General features: G+C 37.8%; 1 long non-coding RNA gene across 1 annotated transcript; it reads right to left on the reverse strand.

The window, feature by feature from the left end:
* Window positions 1-2,856: 2,856 nt before the first annotated feature.
* Window positions 2,857-3,782, reverse strand: LOC103890936 (uncharacterized). The gene is made up of 2 exons (XR_655212.3): window positions 3,619-3,782; window positions 2,857-3,247 (listed from the first exon to the last, which is right to left on the reverse strand). It is a non-coding gene; the product is annotated as an uncharacterized LOC103890936 (long non-coding RNA).
* Window positions 3,783-20,408: the final 16,626 nt, after the last annotated feature.

A 20,408-nucleotide genomic window follows, 5' to 3' on the forward strand; every position in this document is an offset into this window, starting at 1 on the left:
TGCTCCTTCTCTTTCAGAAGCTTCTGGCTAGAAAAAAAAAATGCTGAAATAAGATTTCCAGTTATAAAGTAAAACAGTATCTTTGTCAGAGATATAGTGAAATAAAGCTTGATTCTTCTCATTTCCCAGATCAGAAAATCAAGGCACGGAGAGGTTAGTCCACTCGTTCAAGATTGCTGGAGTCATTAGCTCCAGAGGATAAGTCATGAGAATAAAAGCCAGCTCACTGATGCTGAGGCCAGTTCCTTCCTCTCCCTATGCTGCCTGCCTGCTTAGGTTTCCACCCAACTTGGCTTTCCTGTCCCCTGGACTTCTCACCTTCAGAAATGTCATTGACCCCTTAGAATTTCTGGGCTCAAGTGGTCCTCCCACCTCAACTTCTTGAGCAGCTGAGACATAGTGCACACTGCCATGCTCTGCTAATTTTCCTTTAGAGGCAGGGTCTCCCTATGTTGCCCAGGCTACTCTCCAACTCCTGGCCTCAAGTGATCCTCCTGCCTCAGCTTTCCAAAGTTCTGGGATTACAGACATGAGCCAGCATACCTGACCTGATTTTTATCATTGATATGCTGGAATTTTAGGCAGTTTCTAACTCAGTTTGCCAGTGAGATGTTAAGATTGGTTCTCAGCACAAGTGAATGTCCTATTTCAATATTTTTGCCCAGATCCACTGGTATATTATTAATAGTAAACTTCATTTGCTCTCTTATAACTCCTATCATGTATGAAGAAATTTTGAGAAATCTAGCCTTAGAACTCTAATCTTCCCCTGCTACTCCAATTTCCTTTCCTTTGGCCATTCCCGATCCCACCTCCCTGAAGCCCATGATCCTGCCTCACACAGCTCAGTTACTCAGAGAGTGATGAAGGAAGGGAAAAGTGAACTGTCTTTTCTTAGAGAATCTTGGCCCATTCACAACACAAGCATTTGTTCTATCCTTCACAGCTAGGATGATCAAATGATTCATAGTCTACATCAGGAAACTTTTGAAAATGGCAGGAGCAAGGTTAAAACTAGGCCAGGGTTACAGGTATAAATTAGGACTGTGCTAGGCATATTGTAACATGGTCAACCTAAAAATGGCTACACAGGGCACTCCACGAACTCCTCTAAGAGTTCACTGGAAAAGGCATTGAATGCCGGGAAGTTTAGTGGACCCTGAGCAGTAATCTATGCATGAAATGTGGTGTACAGCCTCTAGAAGTTCCACTACATTGTAACTTTCAGGTGTCAATTGATTTAACAACTTTTAAGATCTCAAAGTATAATGAACACATGCAGAGATATGCACAAAGCAACAGAGTAAAGAAAAAGATGAGACATATTAATATTAATTTTTTTTGTTTGTTTTTGCTTCCAGCTGACTTAAAACCTCTAACTCTTTGTTGGATATAAAACATTTTTTGTGTTTGCAGAACACTTACATCAGAAACCAGTGTTGATCAAAAGGAGAAATCCAGTTTATTTTTAATTACCCTTGGCTCCCTACTCCCGTTCTTTGCTTAAGAGCCAAGTTCAGTTTAATTTAAAAAGGAAAGCAAGGCTGAGAAGTGATAAGTTGTACACTCTAAGAAGATATTAAAATACTCTTATTTCATAACACATTTTAAAATCTGGAAGTCCCCTGTACAGTGACATCTAATTCCCTCACGGAATGCAACAACACAGAGAATGGGGTATTGTATCATCTTAAGCTGCCTTATAGATGCTATCTCTAAAATATTTTCCCATTTGTTTTTTCACAACTCCAATCTTTGTCTCCAATAATCTCCTAATTCTTAGTCCCCTTGAATTTACTTGCAGCCCTTGTTATTTTTTGCAAATACTTCTCTGAACCTGTATCTCCGCAGTATAGAACGTTTCAAGGGCCCCCAATAAGGAGACTACAAAATATTTAACCCAATTTACAAATCCCTACATCATCTATGCCTCCAGACTTATCGCTGAGAAAGTAATGGGCTTGCATTTGTTGAATGATTGTAACCAAAGATTGAAAAGACATGCCAAGCCTTTCTTTCAAGTGACTTACTTTCTTTGAAAAGGTAGTTAAAACACTAGTGTTGGGATGGACTGAGATATCCCAAGAGCTGATTGGAGAATAGTTTTTATTTCTGTTTTGCAGAGCTCATGGTAATTGGGGAAGCAAACAGGAGGAAGTAAGAGGGGACTGAAATTGTTTTAGTCTAGGAAGCAGGTGGAGGAACTGGGTTCCAAGCTGTGGAGGAGAGCCGAAACCTGGAGGAGTGGAAATGAAACAAAAATGAAAACGGAGCAGAGAGACCAAGATTGGAAGAGAGTTTTCCGAACTATTTTTAAATCTCTTTCAGGTTGTAAGAGCTCATTTCATCAAAAGAAGACTTATGTTTGATGTTTGGTGCCATAGATGTGGACCCTTTGACTCAGTGATTCTCAATCTTGGCTGCACATTGAAATCACAAAGACATTTATAAGATGATAATTTGCAGCACTCACCTCTGGATGTTCTGATTTAACGGTTTTAGGTGGGGCTGAAAAGTGTAGTGTTTAAAAGCTTTACCCTCCCCGCCCCCACCACCAGGTGACTCTTGTGAAGATGAAAGGAGATTACCCATGTGACTGCACTTTACACAGGGCTCTCTAAAGGTTGATCTTATTGATAGGATCCTATCTTATTGATAGGATTACTAAATCAGTGGCCACTGAATTTCAAAGCAAATGGGAGAAAGAGCACAGTTATGGACCCTGCTAGGGCCTAAGCTCTGTTCATAACAACTTTTTCAACTAAATCTTGAAGTCCAAGTTAGGTAAAGAATAGGGTCAAGCAGCCCAGGAGAAGGAAGAGCATACACAAGGGCACAAAGGTGAGAAATAGCATATTCTGTGCAGAATGCATTTAATTTTCTGATTTATTCAACAGCCATTTATTGCATACTTAATCCATGCTTCACACTGTCCTATTCAGTGGGGGCATAAAACTGACTGACAAGAAATTTACAAACTAAAGTGGATTGGACACAGCAAGGCTGTCTTCTCCTCTGGAGTGCTTGCAATGGTGTGTTGGTCAAGTTGAACTTTAAAGGAACCTTTAGGAGCAAACAAAGGGCAGGACCTTCCTGTGGTGAACTTCTCATGCCTCAGCTAATTCAGAGTCAAAGACTGAATGTCAGGAAGAAAGGGCTTGAAAGTCCAGTGTGATTAGCTTCACAAGAGAAAAGTACATGAGTAAGGGTCTCATATACATCCTCTTATTGGCACACTGCAAAGTCTCTGCAATATGAAACGGCATTATTATTATTATTATTATTATTATTATTATTATTATTGGCTCTTCAAAGCAAATGTTAATAAATCGAGAAAAAAATATTTTAATACCTAGTAAGTATTAATCCCACAGAAACTATAAAATGCATTTAATATTAATGTATTAAGATTTAAACCTTTATTCAGATCTTCATATATGTAGTGACCCAGTTCATCCAAGTTTTAGTAGTTGCCTGAAACTCTTTGTGGAAAGATACAGAAATTCACAAACACATATACACGATTATTGAGATTGTAACTCTTGCCAGACATGTTTTTTTCACTAAAAATTTTCCACATTTCTAAGGAAATATGTGTATGAATCAAGAGTAACTTACCAAGGCAGCCCAGGGAGAACCAGGACCAAGGACAAGAGACCCCTGGGCACTGAGGGTGTTTCATAAAGTGGCAGGAGTTGAGAGGGGAAGCTGGAGACTCAAAAACCAACTACAACACATAAATTGGTGCAGTGATTTGCAAATACGGTCCTAGAACCAGCTATGTCAGCATCACTGGGAACTTGATAGAAATGCAAATTGTCAGGCCAGGATATATATTGAGCCAGACCCCTTGAGGGTAGGATCCAATAATGTGTGATTTAACAAACCATCCAAGTGACTTGATGGTTGAGAACCACTAGATTAGTGGTCCCCACTCCTGGCTACTTATTGAATCTATTTAAGGACTATGTTAGTTTTCTAGGGTGGCCATGACAAATACCACAGACTGGGAAGCTTAAATGAAAATTATTTTCTCACAGTTCTGAAGAATAGGAGTCTGAGATTAAAGTGTTCACAGGGCAGGTTTCTTCTGAAGCCTCTCTTCTTGGTTAATAGATAGCTGTCTTCTCACTGTCTTCACATGACATTTCTTCCATGTGTCTGTCTCCGTGTTCTAATTTCCTCTTCTTAGAAGGACATCAGTCAGATTAGGGCCTACCCTAATAACCTCATTCTAACTTAATTACCTCTTTAAATATGCTGTCTCCAAATACAGTCACATTCTGAGGCACTGGGGGTTAGGACTTCAATATATGAATTTTGGGGGTGTTATGAGGTAACACCCTAAATAGTTCAGATCATAACAAGAACCTTTTATTTAAAAATATCAATATCACATGAGACCAACTGACTCTGAATTCTTAGGGGTGGGGCCCTGGCATAAGTATTTCTTAAAAGCTCTCTTGTGAGTCATATGTGTAGCAGGGCTGAGAATCAGGCTATAATGGGTAAAAGGCCAAACAGTTGGGCACATGGCAGGAGATGTAGCCATCAGTGGCCACATGCTGCCCAGTAAGGCAGGTAGACCCTACCAGGAATAGAGGGTGCTATGAGGTAGCAGGAACTCAACCATGAGAAGTCTGGCTTAGGGCAGCATATTCAGCCAAGCCCTAAAGCAAGAGTGAAGAGACTGAGAATTCAGGTAATAGCATAGAGGTGTGTGAGACAGCCAGTTTATAAGATACCAACATCAGAACGAGTGTGAAAGATTAGAACTCAGCTGTAATCCACAGAACTGATTTGACTCTGGTGGCACAGGTTTGTGACCAGGGTCTCCTGGCCAGGAAGCTGTTGCCAGGGCCAGAGGATATAGCTGCAGAAACCCAAGAGATGGCAGTGAAGGAATTCAGATGGCATCTGAGGCTTTTACAAGACATCCTACCTTTTAATATCTCGAATACACATATCTCTTTATAGTGTTTTATAAAGAAAGAAAACAAGACAAACAGCAATAACAAAACCACTGCCCTGAAGATAAAATGTATTTATGGTCTTAGGAGGCTGTGTGAGGAGCTATCCTATTCCTAGTGAGTTCCTGGACTTTATTTTCTATGGGTGTTGGGGAGTCTCAAAGAGTGACTCATTAAACGTCTAACCACTTTTGTCTGGTCAAAGCCAATAATCTCTGCTTTGTTATCCTTCAGAGAGAGGAAGCCAGTTGTGTTCAAATTGTCACTATTAGCTCCATTTCCAACACCACAAAAATTAAAGGACTGTTGCAAAGAAACAAATGGAATCCAGAAGAACACACAATCTCTTTGAAACCTCCTCACCCCCATCCACCCACCTGGCCCAGAGATGGAGGAATTACAGGGAACCCAGCTGAGTAATAATGTTGTTGATTCCCTGCTAATCGGATTTTTCTTGAGTCCAGCAACAGTCAAGTGTTTACAAGGCTTCTCTTTTCAAAACAACTCAAAAGACATTCCCAGCAGAGAAGCTAGGAACGAGCAAATCAATAATGTAGGAACTGCTACTAAGGATTTTCATCTGCCCAGCAAGGAGAATATTTATTTATAGAAAAACTGGCCACTCCAGTTTAGTGTGGTAATAACATGGTGCAGCTAGTTCAAAGAGTGGCATGGTTGAACACAGCCTTGTATTATGCCCACCGTAAATGGTCTCTATGAGGAAAGGCCTATAATTTAGAAAGATTTGCCATGGATGGTAAAGCCTGGGTCATTGTAACAGATACTTTTTACCAACTCTATTTGTGGAGAGGGCATGTAAAAAGGAAGGAAAAAGGTTAGCTTCAGGAAACCTGGAAGGAGAAAGTGAGCCTCATTTGGTTTTACCTACAAGAGAGCTATCTTATGCCCAACCTGAAGCCTTCCTTGATGGTTGGAGATAAATTTATTACAAAGGCACAGAATTTTTTACGTGCAATATATATGTTTTGTTCCCTAAAGAATCATTTCTCCACTGTCCTGCTTATACATTATCTCTCTTTACCTGCTCCTTGAATGCTGAGGAAAAACGATGTACTCTTCAATTGCATTTTTATATTAGGGTATATCATTGGGTGGAAGTCAGAAAACACTGACTCAAAACGTCAAGCTCTTCTCCAGGGAATTCCCTGGGGCATGGCTCTGTTGACCTTCTGTTGTTTATCCCATCAATCTTTGTCATCGCTACTGGAAAAGCAGGAGGTGCAGATTGTAGATGTGGCTGCTTCAAAGCCAGTCTCTGAAGATGCATGTAACAATTTCTTTGACCTATTTTTTTAATCATCAGGTAAATATCCTGTCAGGAATTAGGAACTGTACATCTGAACTTATCTCTCTGTGTCTGTCTATCATTGTCATTTCTAGTTTTTATCAGCCAGCTGTGATGCAGTCCCAAAGGTGACATTTGTAGAGTGGTATGCTGGTAAAGATTTAAAACTGGCTCTCTGGGGAAAATAGGACTGATTTGTATTGTTTGACAATTTCCTTGGTGTAAATATTTCCACATGGCTCATTTCAAGCTATCAACATGAAATTCTTGGAAGCAAAGTTGGGAAGAGATACACCATTATGTAGTATTTCCAGAACACAGATACAGTTGAAGGAAAAAATCCCAGGAGTATACATAATAATAAAATGTAGTAAAATAAGTTGTAAGAGATAAGTTTTGAGTATTTTTGACCTTGTTTTTAATAAAATTTACATAACTGTAATTTTATATAATTTAGTTTTTTAAATGGTTGTGTTTATCATCCATCTTTAGAAAATTCCTGAAAATCTAAGATTGGCTTACATGAGCCAATAGTAGCCAGTTTCAGCATATGACTGGTCCTCTGGAAGGTGAAGCCCAGATTTATGAATTAAAGGAGAACCAAGGCACAACATCAAGCATTAGATACTGTGAAAACCCTGAGCCTGTGAGCAGAGAAGAGGCTGATCAAATGGCACTATAGGCTTGAGGAATAAACACAAAACCACATTTCCAGATTCCAGCCTGTAGGGCAGAGGTCACCAATTAGGGGGCTGAAAAATATCTTTTGTTGGGGAGTTCTAATCCCACTGGGCCAGCTTGTGCATTTAGCACTGCAGAAATCAGCTGGATCTGAGAGGTAGCTGCCACCTTAGGGTAAGATTTGTGAACTCTGATTTACTACTATCCAAACCTCTCTTTCCATGGTTTGTGGCATTCATTTACATTGCCTCTGAAGGCAGGAGTGCTTCCAAATCAGCGCTTAGCCAAGTACACCCCTTCAAGAAGCCTCACGGCTTTAAGTGACAGCTACATGCTGATGCATCCGTCCCCTGAACTGGAGACTCCCGTATTTAATAGCCACTGCCTATTCAGCGTCTCTCTTTGAACATTTAACAGGCAGCTCAAACCTAACATGTTCGAAAGTGAACTGCCCCGTCACTGTGTTCACCAACTCAGAAAACTCCATCGTTCCAGTTTCCTGGCCAAGAGTCATGGCCTCATCTTTGACACCTCTTTCTCTCTGTCCCACATTCTGTCTGGGGGCAAATCTTGTCATCTCTGCCTTCAAAATACATCCAGAAGCTGATCTTTTCACCGCATCCAACACAGCTTTTATAATCTCTCCCCTTCATTATTGCAATAGCATCCTAGCCAGTCTCTGTTTCTGGACTTGCCCACCAACTGCCCATTCTTACAACAGCTACCGTGAGCCTTTTACAACTTAATTCCAGTCATGTATTTTCTCTGGGGAAATAACTCAATGTCTCCCTATTTCACTTAGAGTAAAAGCCAGAGTCCTTAGGTCTTTGATTCTGCTGTTCCCTAAGAAATGTTCTTTCCCCAGATATTCTCACGCCCCCCTTTCCCATCAACTAAGCCTTTTCTGAATGTCATCTCTTCGCCTGTCTTCAGAATTGTAACCTCCATCAAAATCTCCTTTGGCTTTCTTCTCCACTGCACTTATCACTAGACTGTACATTTTACTTTTTTTCTTCCTGGAAGAAGTTAAGGGTAGAGATTTCCGTTTTGTTCACTGCTGTGTTCCCAGCACCTAGAAACAATGCCTAGCATGGTGGGTCTCAGCTATCAGTTGGATAAATGGATACCAACCCATAGGAAATGAAGTTATTTCAAACACAATTAGGAAGGTGTGGTAGGATGGGAGAGGAGGTAGGGAGAAGGGAGTTAGGGAAGTTGTAGGAAAATGAAACATTCCAATTGGACAACTCAATCTAGCCTCTTCAGGCTTCTCGCTGAGAATCAGTGAAGGGTGTGGAATTTTAGAAAATTCCAGCACTTCTGATATGGAATAGGGGCATATATAAAGGCAGGCTGTGTGCTTTCCTAAAAAAGAACAATACTTTTAAGTGAGATAAACGTCGTTCTGCTCCTGTCGTTATTTTCTTGGGTATATAATTTAATCCCTCTAAGCCTCTCCTGGTTCTCCTTTCATTGAATTCTTCCCCTTTTAGGCAGCTGGCTTCTGTGGCATCTTTTACTCCCTTGATCGCGCAGCCTTTCTACCACCCTCTTCTCTTCTGACTCTAGCCGGATATAACCACACTTTTCACCTTCCCGACTTCACTCACGCTACTCCCTTAGCCTGAAGAAAACAGACAAATTCAGACAGAGAAAACAGTGCAAACTCAAGTCTCCTCTGTTCAGCTCAAATTGCCTTGTGTTCACATGGTCCCATCTCACCCACCTTCCTCATAACTGCCAGATGTCATGGGACAAGTGTAAGCCTTAGGAGGAAAAACTGAACTTATCACAGGATCATCATTTCACAGCCGTGTTAACTTGAATCAGTCCCTTAAACTGTATAAGCTTCTGTTTCTCTAAGTGAAAAATGAGCAGGCAGCCAGGCATCCTGGCTCTAGCAATAGACTCCTCGGGTCATATCACAGCTCTGCTACTTTTAGCTGGGTGAAAGGGCAAATTAATGTCTCCGAGCCTTGAAGTCTTCCTTGATGAAAGTATGAATAATGAGGCCCACTTCATAGGGTTGCTGTACAGATTTGATGAGATGTAAAACCCTGATACACTGCCTGGCACATAGGAAGCCCTCGATTCAGGTCAATTATTACAATTATTATTATGGGGCCACTGTAAATACCCACGAGCTAATGTCCATGTCCTGGAAAGCCTCTGTTTGCCCCTCTATATCCACTCTGCCACAGCCTTCTCCCCCCAACTCAGGCCCCATGAAGCTCAGTTGGAGGGCCTCCATCAAAGCTCCTTCATCCTTGGGCTTCTGTTTGGGCAAATGGAGGCACTAGCAGGAGACGTGCTCCCTCTCTGGGAAGCTCCGTGGCTCCTGTCAAATGACTCTCTCCACAGGATGCCCTACGCACTGTATATATTGTCAGGGGACGAGTAACCACTCCCTCCTCTTGGTAGTGACGTCCTGCTATTACTAGCTCTGGGATATTATATTATCTTGGTTTTGCTTCACTGTGGTGACTCCCCTATAAATAGTTTCTTTATTGAACTCCACTCTATGTGAGCATGCTAACTGCTTCCTGACTGACACCCAGTTGATAGAGTGTACATTAGAGTACTTTGTGAAGTTACAACACACATCTTTCACCTATGTGCTTATTTGTCCCTGAATCCCTAGCAACTGGCAGTGTCAAGCACATGAGGAAAAAAAAAAAAAAACACTGGGTTGGGCACGTTGGGTCACACCTGTAATCTTAGCCCTTTGGGAGGGTAGATCGCTTGAGTCCAGGAGCTTGAGACCAGTCTGGGCAACATGGTGAAACCCCGTCTATCCAAAAAGAAAAAAAAAAACGAAAATTAGTGGGCATGGTGGTGCACATCTGTAGTCCCAGCTACTTAAGAGGCTGAGGTGGGAGGATGTCTTGAGCCTAGGAGGAAGAGGTTGTAAAGAGTTGAGATCACACCTTTGCACTCCAACCTGGGTGACAGTGCAAAACACTGTCTCAAAAAAAAAAAAAAATCACTGTTCAAGTTTTTTAAAAAAATACACTGCCTTGAATGTGTCCTCCAAAACTCATGCTGAAATTTAATTGCCATTGTGGCAGTATTAAGAGGTGGGATCTTTTAAAGGTGATACAGTCTTAGAGACTGTGCCCTCATGAATGGATTAATCACAGGAGTGGGTTTGTTATCATGAGGGTTCAACCCCTATTCTCCCTGAGTCTCGCTTGCTGGCTTGTTCTTCCTTTCACTTTGCACCATGGGATAACCCTTGCCAGATGTCCAGCACCATTATCATGGACTTTCCAGCCTCCAGAACAATTAGTCAAATAATATATTTTCTTTATAAACTGCCCAGTCTGTAGTATTCTGTTATAGCAGCAGAAAATAGTCTAAAGCAAAAAGAGACTGACTTTTTATAGAATGACACTTTTCCCTTTTATGAGGCATTCTTGCTAAGTCTTCTATAAAATGTATTAGCATTTCTTATCAGCATCAATGGATAAAACTCATTGCCAGGTGCCAAGCATTTCTATCAAGTGTGCATCTTAGACCCCATGGAGAAATGGAACTGCCTCCACTGCTCCACAAGACTGTTCGTCTGCAACCTCCCTTCATCAGTCTCTTTCTGTAAGCTCCCAGGTTAAAGTCTCTTTGCTATTTTCATTTGTTTGCTTGAAGCATAGTTTGTTTCCAGCTGTTAGCTGTAGTGCAGTAACCCATTTAAAATCCTATCATACTTCCTTCTAGAGATAATTGATGCTAATGAGGCACAAAATAATCCATTTGAATAACTGGTAGAGAAGTTTCAGTTTCAGTTCAGTTTCTTTTCATGGAAAATAAAACTTCACAACTTGATCATGTGTGAAAGCAAAGTCAGCTATTTCAAAGAAAGGAACTGATTAAACAGAAAACACACACACACACACCCCATAACCTGTTGACACTAAACTATCTGAACACAGAAGGCATTTGGGCCAAGGCAGAGTAACTGAGATTTGTGCTTACTTTTCCCTTGGTCTTGTCCTAATGGGTTCATGAGGATTGTCTATAATGAACAAATAATAATTCTGATAAATGAGTTTATTGGTTAATTCATAAAACATATGGCAAGCTTCCTCTGCCATAGTATATGGGCAAAGGAAAAGCAAATGAAGATCAAGAATAAACAAATGATATGACACAAAAACAATGTTTTGAAGTAGACCAGAAAAGTCAACTAATTAGGGTTTTATTGATCTAGAAAAGAGGAAATCCCAGTTCTATTCTAGGCACATTTGTATGTACCTAAGTGTCAAAATGGAGATGAAAACTGTGTTTTCATTAAAACTCAGTGGGTGTGGGCGCTAATTCTCACATTCTTTTGTAGGTTACCACAAGCTTGCTCTGTAGACTTTATGTTGCAAAATAATGAATACTATACAAAAGGAGCAGTTACCTTCCTCATATTAGCCTGGATAAGAATGACAGTGCTGTAATATTAAATAACCCCAAAAATCACAATTTTAACTTAATAAAATCTTATTTCTGCCTCCCATAGTGTATACTGCTAGTCCAGGTGATTGTCCAGGATAGGCTTTTTGATCTTGTTTTACTTCCATTTCAACATGTATTTTCAAGATGGCTGATCACTTCACCAGAGAAGACAGTGTTGCTGGAGGTCTTCTACCAACAATTAAATATGCCAGCCAGGAAGTACCACATGGTACCTAATGTCCAAAAAGGAATGTGGAGCCATTACTGTAACACAGAAGCACTATACAGCTGTAATCAGTTCTGTCACAATTCCCTCATCTCCAAAATCCAGATCATAGTAAAGCCTCTTTTTGGCTTGTGCCTCTCTACCCTGGAGGATGCTAAATTTTTAACAGCAGAATATCATAGTAGGAGGAATATTGGTTTGGCTTCTGTTTGCACCAATTCCCAAGTGACCTTGGACATATTATTTAACTTCTCCAAGCCTAATTTTCCTCATTTGACAGATGAGGATAATAGTAGTTCCTATCTTATAGGCTTGTGGGATTAAAAGGAATAATACATGAAAAGTAGTTGGCATTGAAGAAGCATGCAGTAAATGCCCGGCTGTTCCAAAAAGTGCAGTCATGGACAAAGTTTCACGTGCTGCCTATCTCATATATTCTCTACCCACTGATAAATGCCTATGAGAGAGGGAGATTAAGTAGCAATGCCTATGAGAGAGGGAGAACTCAACTGGAGGACAAGCAAGTGTCTGGATCTGAGGTCTCCGCATGGAAGTTATAAAGTGTCTGTGTCACTAGAATTAGAATTGCTTCTGATCCCTGTAAATACTGCCCTGGAAAATGGACTTAGGTAAGTACTTTGCAACTCCCATGGAAATGAAGGTGATAGACAACAGGCAGCCTACTTCTCTGGAACCATTTCAAATCTGGTTTAAGTTTACTCTGAAAAGTAAGCAATGGTTTACAGCAGTCCTGTGAATAAAACCTATGTAATACTTTACCCAAAAGCACACTTGACCTTTTAAACTTGCTTTCAGAAAGAGGTGAAGATGTCATCGTATTTCAACAGAACTACTGTAAGAAATTTTTGATTTTATGTAAAATCATTATAGGTATGATTTATCACTTTGCAACAGGATTCAGTATAGAACTGATTTAAATAGCACACCTTTGTCTGAACTTATTATATATATTTATTATTGTACATAATTAATAACTATTATTTGTCTGAACTTTATTATTTTTATTTTTTATATTTGTGTATATTTTATTTTCCCCAGTCCCCTCTACCTTTCCTGGCCTCTGGTAACCGCAAATCTACTCCCTATCTTCATGAGATCCATTCTGTTTAGCTCCCACATATGAGCGAGAATACGTGATATATATCTTTCTGGCTTACTTCATTTAATGCAATGTCCTCCAGTTCCTTCCATGTTGCTGCAATGACAGGAGTTTATTTTTTATGGATGAATAATATTCTGCCGTGTATATATGTTACATTTTCTTTATCCATTCATTCATTGATAGGCACTTAGTCTGATTCCATATTTTGTCTACTGTAAATAGTCTTGCAATAAATGTGAGAGTGCAGATATCTCTACAGCATATTGATTTCTTTTGGATATACACCCAGTGGTGGAATTGCTGGACCACATGGTACTTCCATTTTTAGTATTTTGAGAAACCTCCATATAGCTTTCCATAGTAGTTCTCCTAATTTACATGCCCACCAACAGTGTATGAGAATTCCCTTTTCTCCATACCCTCACCAGCATCCATTATTCTATGTTTTTTGATAACTGTCATTTTAACTGGAGTGAGATATCTCACTATGGTTTTGATTTGCATTTCTCTGATGATTAGTGATGTCAAACTATTTTTTCATATACACATTGGCCATTTGTATGTCTTATTTTGAGAAATATGTGTTCAGGTCTTTTGCCCAGTTTTTAATTGAATTGTTTATTTTTTTTTGTTATGGAGTTGCTTGAGTTCCTTATATATTTCGGTTATTAACTTATGGTCAGATAGAGAGTTTGTGAATATTTTCTGCCATTCTTTAGGTTGTCTCTTTGTTGATAGTTTCCTTTGCTGTGCAGAAGCTTTTTAGCTTAATGTGGTCCCATTTATTCATTTTGCTTTGGTGGTCTGTCCTTTTACACAAGTCTTACACAAGAAAAATATGTGCCCATATCAAGTTCTGGACCATTTCCCCAACTTTTTCTTCTAGTAGTTTTATAGTTTCAGGTCTTAGATTTAAGTCTTCAATCCATTTTGAGTTGACTTTTGTATATGGTGAGAGACAGAATTCTAATTTCATTATTCTGCATATTGTTATCTTGTTCTCCCAGCACCATTTCCCAGAGACTGTCCTTTTTCTATTGCATGTTCTTGGTACCTTTGTCAAAAATGATTTTGGCTTTAAATGTGTGGATTTATATCTGGGTTCTCTATTCTATGTGTCTGCTTTTATTCCAGTACCATTCTGGTTTGGTTATTATAGCTTTGTAGTATATTTTGAAGTCAGGTAGTGTGATGCCTCCAGCTTTGGCTATTTAGGGTTTGTGTAGTTCCATATAAATTTTAGAACTTCTTTTTAGTTTTGTGAAGAATGCCATTCATATACTGATAGGGATTGCATTGAATCTGTACATTATTTTGGGTACAATTGTCATTTTAACAATATTCTTTCTATCTGTGAGCATGGAATATATTTCCATTTTTTTTTGGTGTCCTCTTCAATTTCTTTCATCAGTGTTTTACTGCCTTCCTTGGATAGAATTTTCACTTTGGTTAGATGGATTTCAAAGTATTTTATATTATTTGTAACTACTATAAATGAGATTGCTTTCTTGATTTCTTTTTCAGATTGTTCAGATAGTTGACATATATAAATGCTACTGATTTTTGTACGTCGATTTTGTGCCTGCAACTTTACTGAATTTGTTTACCAGTTCTAACAGTTTTTTGGTGGAGTTTTTAGGCTTTTCTAAGTGTGAGACCGTGTCACCTGGAAACAAGGCTAATTTGACTTGTTCCTTTCTGATTTGACCTTTATTTATTTCTCTTGCCTAATTACCCTGACCAGGAATTCCGTATTATATTGAATAAAAATGGTGTAAGCAGGCATCCTTGTTTTGTTCCAGATCTTAGAAGAAAAACTTTCAATGTTTCCCCCATTCAGTATGATGTTAGCTATGGTTTTGTAAAATATGGTCTTTATTATTTTGAGGTATGTTCCTTCTATACCCCATTTGTTGAAGGTTTGTATCATAAAGGAATGTTGAATTTTATTAAGTGCTTTTCAGCATCTACTGGAATGATCATACAATTTTTGTTCTTGGTTCTGTTAATGTGATGTATTATTTTCACTGATTTGCATATGTTAAAACATTCTTGCATCCCTGAGATAAATCTCACTTGATCATGATAAATGGTCTCTTTAATTTATTGTAGAATTCAAATTGCTAGTATTTTGTTGAGGTTTTTTGCATATATATTGATCAGTGACATTGTCTTGTAGTTTTTTTGTTGTTGTGTGCTTGTGTGATCTCAGTATAAGTTTGGAAGTATTCCCTCCTCTTCAATTTTTTGGAAGACTTTGAGTAGAACTTGTGTTAGTTTTTCTTTAAATGTTTGGTGAAGCTTCAATCTCATTACTCATTATTGGTTTGTTGAGGTTTTCTATTTTCACGGTTCAATCTTGGAAGGTTATATGTGTCCAGGAATTTATCCACTTCTTCTAGGTTTTCCAATTTGTTCACATATGGTTGTTCATCATAGTCTCTAATGATTCTTTGTATTTCTGTGGTCTTCATTGTTATGTCTCCTTTTTTGTTTCTGATTTTATATATTTGAGTTTTTTCTCATTTTCTTAGTCTAACTGAAAGATTGTCAATTTTATTTATCTTTCCAAAATATCAACTTTTCATTTTGTTGATCTTCTGTATTATTTTAGTCTCAATTTTATTCATTTCTGCTCTAATATTCATTGTTTCTTTCCTTCTACTAAATTTGCATTTGATTTATTCTTGCTTTTCTGTCTGCCTGTAAAGTTGTCTAACATGCCAACAAGTTTTCAAGAATGCAGTACAAACTAAAAAGGGGTTTGTGAAGGCCATATATGATCAATAGAAGACTTCACTTCTCTACTTTCTTTTGCAGCTTTCTGCTAAAGAATCATGCTAATATCCAAGTAAGCATATACATAGAGATTTAAATTACCATGATTTTCTCTTTCAGAGAAAGGGGAGGTTCTTATTTCTAGAGTTGAAATATATTTTTCGAAATGTCCAGCTTTTAACAAAAAATCGTGAGACATACAAAGAAACAAGAACATACGGCCCACATGCAAGGATGAAAGATCACTGAAAACTGTGAGGAAGCCTTAAATGTTGAATTTACTAGGCAGAGACTTTAAATCGGTTATTTTAAATATGTTCAAAGAACTCAAGTAAATAGTATCTGAAGAACTAAAGTGTAAAAACAACATCTCACCAAACAGAAACTATCAATAAAGAGATATAAATTATAAAAAAGGGTCAGACAGAAGGTCTGATGTCGAAAAGTATAATAACTGAAATGAAAAATTTAGTAGAGACATTCAACAGCAGATTCGAACTGGCAAAAGAGAATCAGTGAACTTGAAAACAGATCAATCAAATATATCCAGTCTGAAGAGTAGAAAGAAAAAAGAATGGAAAAAAAAAGAGAAACCAGAGCCTTAGAAAATTGCAAGATACCAAGTCCAACATAAGTGTAATAAGAGTTTCATAAGAAAAAGAAAGCAGAAGGGAAAAAAGGAATATTTGAATAAATAATGACTAAAATTTTCCAAAATTTGTTTAAAAACATTAATCTACACATCCAAGAAGCTGAATGTATTCAAGTAGACAAACAAGAAGATTCACACCAAAACTCATAATAAAACTGTTGAAAAAGACAAAGAGAAAATCTTGAAAGCCACAAGAGAAAAGTAGCTCATCATATACATAAAAAGGATCCTCTAAATTAACAGTTAATTTTTTATTAGAAACCATGGTGCCAATCACATATTCGGAGTGACAAAAGAAAAAAAAACTGTCAACTAAGCAAAACTATTTCTTAAAGAGGAAAGATAAATTAAGACACTCCCCGTATATAGAACCAGAGAATTTATTGCTAGTTGGGCCCCAAAAGAAATACTACTATGAACAAATATATGGTAACATATTAAATAATCTAAACAAAATGAACACTTTCTTAGAAAGGCATAAACTACCAAAACTGACTCAAGAAGAAATAAAATATCTGAATACACATATAGCAAGAAAAGAGATTGAATTAGCAATCAAAAAATTTCCCATAAAGAAAATTCCAGGACCAATTGTCTTCACTGGTGAATCAACCAAATGTTTAAAGAATTAACATCAAATCTTCACAAACTTATATAAAAAATAGAAAACACTTCAGAACTCATTTTATGAGGTTAGGATAATTATGATACCAAAATTAGACAATAGTATATCTAACAAAAAAGTGCAAATGAATATCCCTTATGAATATGGACACAAAAATCCTCAAAAACAATACAAAACTAGCAAACTAAATCTAGCAACATATATCAATAATTATACACCATGACCATTAAATGAGATTTATTTTAGTAATGAAATATTGGTTCAGCATACAAAAATCAATGTAATACATGAGTAGTCTGACTCCCAAAATATTATGTGCCATTTTTCAGGTCTGACCACAGGACCAATTTCAAAAGCTTTACCTGGCAGTCCTCTTGGATGAAAGCTACCTTCTCTACACAAGACATGGCGTACAGCTAGTGCACTGCAGGCTCCAGTGAAATTTGCAGTCGTTCTCATTCCTAACTCAGGATCCTCCCTTCGAAGGCATCGTTAGCAGGACGCCCTTGGCCAAGCCTTTTCAGGTGCATCTACTAAGCCTACCATACCTGGGGGACCTTGAAGACACTTTTCTTCGCTATGACTGAATATTAAGTACTTTCCCACTCCTAGCCTTTCTTTCTCTTCCCCTTCCATCCCCTGGGTCAGGAAACAGCAGGAGCCTTTTTGGGAGGAATCCCTTAGCAGTGAGATAATCCCCATGTCTGCAATGATACATCTAACTCCTCCCAACACCATTCCATGGGGGAAAATGGAACATTGAGAGAGCCAGCACTTTTTCCTATTTAGCCTCTTGCTTATATTATCACCACTAAGTGATTAAAGGTTTGACTGTTACTTTCGCTTTGGCTTATTATTTTAATTGGCCACCTAGACCCTGGCAGCTCAGCTCTCTTAAGTTCAGTTCTTGACATAGTAATATATTATATAACCATAGTAATATAATAAAGGACAAATTCCACATGATGATCTCAATGGGCACAGAAAAGACATTTGACAAACACCTAACAGTATTTATTATGATAAAACAGATTTATTATGATAAAACAGTATTTTTATGATAAAACACACAATAATCTAAGAATCTTTTTTTTTTTTTTTTTTTTTTTTTTTTGTGAGACGGATCCTTGCTATGTTGCCCAGGCTGAAGTGCAGTGGCATGATCTCGGCTCACTGCAAGCTCTGTCTCACGAGTTCCTAAGAGAGTTTTAAAGGGCATCTGTGAAAACCCACTATTAACATTATTCTTAATGGTAAAAGACTGAAAGCTTTCTCCTTAAGATCAGAAATGGGACAGGTATATCCCCTCTCATAATGTCTATTCAACACTGAATTTAACATTCTAGCCAGAGCAACTAGACAAGAAGAAGTAATGAAAGGAATACAGACTGGAAAGAAACAAGTAAAACTATCTCTATTTCCAGATGACATAATCTTGCATATAGAAAATTCTTTTTAAAGAATCCACAAAAAACTGTTAGAACTAATAAATTGGTTTGGCAAGGTTGCAGGATATAAGATCAGTATACAAAAATCAACTGTTTTTCCACACACTACCAATGAATAATCTGAAAAAAATTAAGAAAGCTATTGCATCTGTAATAGTATCAAAAATAATAAAATACGTAGTAATACATTTAACAAAAAAGTTTTGTATTCTACATTGAAAAATAAAAAAAAAACTTGAAGGAAATTTAAAAGGACATAAATAGATGGAAAGGCATCCCATGTTCATAATTTGGAAGATTTAATGTGGTAAAAATGGCAATAGTCTCCAAATGGATCTACAGATTTAATGCAATCAGTCTCACAATTCCAGCTTCCTTTTTTGAGAAATTAACAAACTGATCCTACAACTCAGAAATTTAAGGGGCCCAAAAAAGCCAAAACAACCTTGAAAAAGAAGAAAAAATTTGGATAATTCTCTGTTTCTATTTCCAATTGAGACTGCATGGTACTGGTCCAGGATAGACATATAGGTCAATGGAATAGAATTGAGAATAAAAAAAAAAAAAAAGAAAAAGAAAGAAAGAAAAAGAAGAAGAAGAAAGAATCCTGCTACATTTACAGCTTTTTTTTGTTTGTTTGTTTTTTGTTTTTTGTTTTTTTCCTGAGACGGAGTTTCGCTCTTGTTACCCAGGCTGAAGTGCAATGGCGTGATATCAGCACACTGCAACCTCCACCTCCTGGGTTCAGGCTATTCTTCTGCCTCAGCCTTCTGAGTAGCTGGGATTACAGGCATGTGCCACCACGCCCAGCTAATTTTGTATTTTTAGTAGAGACAGGGTTTCACAACGTTGGTCAGGCTGGTCTCAAACTCCTGACCTCAGGAGATCTGCCCACCTTGGCCTCCCAAAGTGCTGAGATTACAGGCATGAGCCACCAAGCCCGGCCCATTTACAGCTAATTTTTTAACAAGGGTGCCAAGACAATTGATTTAGAAAAGAATTTTTTTTCAACAAATTGTGCTGAGATAATTAGATATCCACGTGTAAAAATAATGAATTCAGATTCCTACTTCACACCATATAAAAATCTATTCAAAACTCTATATGTAAGTGAGAAGACTGTAAAATCTTCAAATGAACTATAAGGATAAGTCTTTATGACCTGAGATTAGACAATGATTTCTAGTTATTACTCCAAAAGCACAAGGAATAATAATAATAAAATAGGTAAACTGCATTTTTCAAAACAAAAACTTGTGAGCTTCAAAGGACACCTTTGAGAAAGTGAAAACACTTGCAAATCATAGAGCTAATAGGTTCTTGTATTTAGAATATATACAGAACCCTTATAACTCAATAACAAGATGATAAATAATCCAGTTTTAAAATGGGCAAAGGATCTGAATAGACATTTCTCCACATAAGATATACAGATGGCCAATAAGCACATGAAAAAATGCCTAATATCATTATCTCTAGGAGAAATGCAAATCAAACCACAATGTCATACAACTTCACACCCACTAGGATGTCTATAATCAAGAAAAATGAACAAATGTAAGTGCTGTGGAAGATGTGAAAAAATTGGAACCATCGTAAATTGCTGGTGGGAATGTAAAAACGGCATAGCCACTGTGGAAAACAATTTGGCAGGTCCTCAAAACTAAACATAGAGTTTAATAATAAGATGCAGCAATTCTACTCCTAAACATATACCCAAGAGAACTGAAAGCTTATGTCCATACAAAAACTTATGCATGCATGTTCATAGCAGCATTACTCATAATAGTCATTAAATGAAAACAACCCAAATATTCATCAACTGATGAGCGGATAAACAAAATACGTTATATCCAAATGGAACATTATTCAGCCATAAACAGTAATCAAGTACTGATACATGATACAACGTAGAAAAACCTTGGAAACATTATGCTAAGTGAAAGATAACAGACCTAAAAGACTACATGATGTGTCCATTTATAGAAAATATCTAGACCAGGAAATCCCACAGAGACAGAATGTAACTTAGTAGTTTCCAGGGGCCTGGGGGCAAGGAGGAATAGGGAATGACTGCTAAATGGTACTGAGTTTCTTTTTGGTGTGATGAAAGTGTTTTGGCATTAGACAGAGGTGATGGTTGGATACCCTTGTGGGTA

Source organism: Pongo abelii, chromosome 5 (assembly GCF_028885655.2).
Source record: "Pongo abelii isolate AG06213 chromosome 5, NHGRI_mPonAbe1-v2.0_pri, whole genome shotgun sequence".
Taxonomy (NCBI): Eukaryota; Metazoa; Chordata; class Mammalia; order Primates; family Hominidae; genus Pongo; species Pongo abelii.